The 4,987-nt window shown below is 44.3% G+C and overlaps 1 long non-coding RNA gene across 2 annotated transcripts; it reads left to right on the forward strand.

The window, feature by feature from the left end:
• Positions 1-244: 244 nt before the first annotated feature.
• On the forward strand, positions 245-2,955 carry LOC142580166 (uncharacterized). Of its 2 annotated transcripts, XR_012827604.1 has the most exons (4): positions 245-420; positions 552-1,624; positions 2,428-2,502; positions 2,571-2,955. It is a non-coding gene; the product is annotated as an uncharacterized LOC142580166 (long non-coding RNA). The 2 variants fall into 2 exon arrangements; XR_012827603.1 differs by having other exon boundaries at positions 300-420; positions 552-2,502.
• The last annotated feature ends 2,032 nt before the right edge of the window (positions 2,956-4,987 follow it).

Below are 4,987 nucleotides of genomic sequence, written 5' to 3' on the forward strand. Positions count from 1 at the left end.
TAGAGTTAGTAGAACAACTCTAGAGGAAAAGCTGGGCCGGAAAAGTGGGAACCTCTAGGGCGCCGCCCTGTTGCTACTGGTCAATGTGGCCAGCGCAATTACTATTGAAAGAGCTGAAAGCAAGCTTATGCTTTCTCATCTAAAAACGCATACCTGATGGCTTTATGAAGGTGGTACGTTAATATTAAGTTTACAGAAAGCGATCGCTAAGTCCGAGACTTATGTAAATCACAATGTACGCATTCTTGCAATAAAGGATGACGCGAATTTCGGTTTCGAATCTGTTTTTTGGATGCGTAGTAGTTTCGTACAGTTCAGGTTTGACATGCGATCGCGCGTCGACATCGGACGCTATGGCACACACACTCGTGCCTTGTGTGCCACCGAAGCCCCGAAGTGCTCTGGCATATACCTTCACATGTAAGTAAACAAATGTATCTCCTTGTTGAGAATATCACCCGAATAGGCAGCTCTTGTCGTGCATCACAATCGTTTGAGAAGCGTCACAGTAGAACATTTTTCAGCATGCGGAGCGGTGTTTTTATTTGCAGGTTTCCCTTCAGTAGGAAATTGCTGCACAGGCAGACCAGCGCACCGGAATTGTACTGGCGAAGCCGCAAGCAACTCAAAAAAAACTGTTTAATTGTTGCACTTTGAACAATCATGCTTCTACAAAGGCCACAGCAGAAAAACAGCCTGATGCCGAGTATTTCTGTGCCACGAAGTAATCAAGAGGCGAGTGCCTAATGCGGACGAAATCGAGTGCATCGAGACTTAGAACGGCAGAAAGCTCAGCTACTTGGTAAGGATTCATTATGCAAAACAGAGGTGAGGCGTGCAGACAGGACACAAGAGTAGAGATGTGGGCGGCGCTCGTGTTGTTTGCTTGTAAATACTCTACTCTTGTGTCCTGTTTGCACGCCTCACCTCCATTTTGCATAACGAGTGCATCAACCCACATATTAATAGCGTAGGCGTTTTATTAACTGTGTAATATTTTCAACACTTCCTTGCATGCCATTTCATGTGGAATATCTTTTCTGGTCACAAATTTGTGCAGCGAATCTATTTGCACGATTGACTGCGGGCCTGCGGGAACGTTCACTTGCACTTTATGCTGAGTCTTTTACATGTATCCATAAACTGAAGATATGCACATCAGATCCCTGCGAGCATTTTCAAAATTCACTTATTTCCAGTTTACAGTTATTTAGAACAGGCACATATGCAATACTGACATAATCCCGAGTACCACTAAGCAGCTGGGACACATTTTTGTTGACCATACTCGCAAGTAAAATAAGTAGATCATGTGGACATCTACAGCTCATTCTCCTTAAATCAGTGTGTACAAGGGGTATGCAAAAATAATTTTTTTCTCGCGCACCGATTATTTTGCTGTATAAGCAAGAGAACCCACCACGTTAGTGTAACGTATCTTGCACATCACACTAATATGTGCTTTAATTTACCAAGTGAAATGAGTTACTTTTATGGCTCATTCAGTCATATCACACTGCAAGCTGCATTCATCAATCTTCAATTGGATTTTGCAAATGTTTAATGAAACATGTTTCCCTTTTATGCAGATATGCAATGGCAAGCCCTTCCGTGTGTTCCAAAGGTAAAATTTAAGCTCTAAATTAAAAAAGACATTTTCAGTCAGAAACAAGCAAAAATGGTGAATGCTGAGTATCGAAACCCAAGGTACAGAAATTACGAGAAGTGTCGAATGATTTTAAGGAAAGAGTCATATTTGAAAATGCAAGACTCTTTAGTGGAGGTCAAGCAAGTCAATATAGGTAGAATACTCTGCAAAATTATGCGAGTGAGGGGATGTCAAACAATGGGTCAGGAAATGCGTTGTTTTTCTGCAAAACAAAAGCTGATTGCCATTACATAAGTCATTTTAGCATCATGAGACTGGTGCTTGATAAATTCAGAAATAAACCAAAGAACAAGACAAGCAAAAATAAAAAAAAACAATTTAATGATGCTCTCTCCACACTGGGATAAATAAAAACAAACACATCACATCTAATGTGGACATATCAGACGCCTTGTGAAACACTAAAGGAAAAATTCAGTTTCGAGCTATGGAACTTGCCGCATAGATGTGGGGGGCCTTGCACTAATAGTGATAGTTACCACTGCATTTAGAAATTGAAAGCATTCGTGCAGACAAGGATGATTCTTTATATTTTTGGCTACCACTTCAAATGCCTCCACCAAGTGTTACAATGCTGCACGCAGCCATACTAAGGATCTCGCAGCAACACCTGCAGGTAAAAAGCAAAAGCAGTCAAAGTCCAGGTGTGTACTGGACACTATGTTTGAAAATTTTTGGGCAAGAAGAGTGCCAGAAGCAGACATAACTACATTGACTTCAATAATTTCCCATTCGAATGACCTTTTCTTTTTGCTTAGACAATGCCTACACCTAGTCACAGCAACTCCCTCATACAGACTCCGCAAGCCAAGAGGCCATGGAGGCAAATGCAGGTAAGAGGCAAGAAGCAATAGCACTGGTATCGACACTTATCTAATTTCTTTCTTTTTCTTTCGTTTAGGCAGCCAGCACACCTCGAACAGCCACCTTGACTGCGGGTGTGTCACCCTAGTCGCCAAGGAAACATTTGAGGGAAAGCGGCCGACAGTGTGAACAGCCACTTCTCCATGTAAACGATACTCTTTCTCTCGGATGACTCCTACGCCTCACCACGCCAGCACACTTGTGCACAAAGATGCCGTGGAGGCACGTGCAGGTCAGAGGCAAGAAGCAGTGGCACTGGTGTCGACATTCACCCAATTTCTTTTTCTTACACTGAGGCAGCCAGCACACCTCGAACAGCCACCTTGACTGCGGGTGTGTCAGTAGATTCCTGTTGTACATATGCTCATAATAAACTTCAGTAAACTTCAACTTGATAATAAACTTGAAGGCAAATGGGACATTGATGCATTGTATTTTTGAACATTTATTGTACACATACAATATATGTTACACTTTGCAGTGCTACAGAGCGTATTTTGAAGCTTTCCCCGATATTTTGCACCTTTAATTACGTATGTGTTGTGTGGCCCTCAATGCAGTTCATGTTGTAGCAGCTGCTTTGTCTGTGTATCGCACATTGGCTTAAGCTCGTGATATCCACATACTTCTCTCACATATACAAAATAAAGTTCTATGTAGTCCTCAGTGTTACAACAAAAAATGAAAGTAAACAATCCGATCGTGGAATTGTGTTTAATACAGTGATTCCTATGACAGTTACTGACAAGTTGACAACTTGAACTGGTCAATTGGTCCATAGCCTCCTCTATTTTTCAAAAATAAAGGAGGCTATGGATCCGTCATGGCAAGGAATTGTATGTATACATAAAAAGAGGGGGGTATGTGTGTGTATGTTTGTAGTAGGGGGTATAGGATTAGGGCGGTACGAAAAAATGTACCAACACCGTCCTCTAGACCCATTGCGTTAAGGTACCGTAACAAAGCGTATTATGCATAAAGTTCACACAACCAACTCTGGTATTACTGCACACGCCAGGCGACGCGAGCTACATTTGCCATGACGCATTCGCGACTGCACCGGATGCTCTCCATATTATTCTCGTTAATCGTGCACACTGCACCGAGGCAAAAGAAAGATCATGGGAGCAGGTGCCTTTAAGGTATCTCGACCTTGCGAGGCTCTGCTGCGCGTGCCAGGGGAGCTGTCCGTGCGAACACTCCCTGGCACAAACCTGCCTCGGCGGCCCCAACCTACGTACCGCTCTGCTTCGAGCTTTGATCCCCCCACTGTCCCTTGGGTGCCCTGGAGTTCCTGCGCCGCCTGCTTTATTATAATCTCAGGTGCTCTCCTGAGACTTCCGTTTGTAGGTTACATGTGCCCTACCCCAATTGGATCAGTGCTTATAATAATAAAAAAGCCCGATCTATCGTCGCGACGATAGATCGCGAAAGCGGCTTTTGCAACATACCGCGCCCGTGCGAAGAGAATTACGGAACGCCAACGAGGAATCTGACCACAGCTTCGAACTCGTAACCTCGTCGAGTGACACTCCTGCAACAGGCGTGACCGCTGAAAACCGCATACCACCGGAAACTTCAGCAGGATCATCCCTCGGTTGCATAACTGTCACCTGTACGGCCAACATGGACCACACCCGCACCGTCCCGCAACATAGAATAAAGAACCAACTTATAAAGCCCAAACACACGGCTGCACACACACATCACGACAGTACAAGCGAGACGCCATGCTGCTACGCTGCTACTGTTGCCGGATTAAAACTGACTACTGTCACCAAGTCTAGCAAGCGTCTCAGGAGCTGGCAACCTCGGCGCGTAGCAACATGGCGGCGCTCTTGCGGTTCCCGATTTCAATGCATGGGCCCTATGGGTAGCTTGTCCTCTAGAGTCAGTATAGTAACTCTATGCACCGTTCCGTCTGTCACAATGATTCATTTTCTACTAGAACAGCACGTGAAAAGCTGTTTTAGCTTTATTATTACGCGAAAACATGTTTTGTTTAACTATGAGAACTTGTTATAGCGTGTACGATTATATGTTACGTAAAAAGTATCAGCGGGCCGCTAAAGTTGGAGGACAGACGACAAGGTTCGCGCTCGCTTTGAAACAGTCGGTTTTCTGTTCTTGCTTTTCTTCACTTGGTCATGCATTGTGGGTGAGTAAAGATGTAATATGCGTGAATGGAAACATATTATGAAGATTTTACTTTGAGAACGCGTTATTTGCGTAGCCACATCCACGTTTTAGACGAAGCCTCGTACAACACAAGCCTCGCGGACACATATACCGTCATTCCCATGACGGCACGGTGCCCCCTTAAGAAACTCCCATAGACGGTGGCGCCAGATTTCCCTCTAGGTGTTATAGTGAGAAACTCTATGCGTCACCCTTAGGCCATCTGCAGTTGGATCGCTTAAAAATCCACCTATTCTTTTAGCGTGTTTCGCACTC

This window comes from Dermacentor variabilis, chromosome 4 (genome assembly GCF_050947875.1).
Source record: "Dermacentor variabilis isolate Ectoservices chromosome 4, ASM5094787v1, whole genome shotgun sequence".
Lineage (NCBI taxonomy): Eukaryota > Metazoa > Arthropoda > Arachnida > Ixodida > Ixodidae > Dermacentor > Dermacentor variabilis.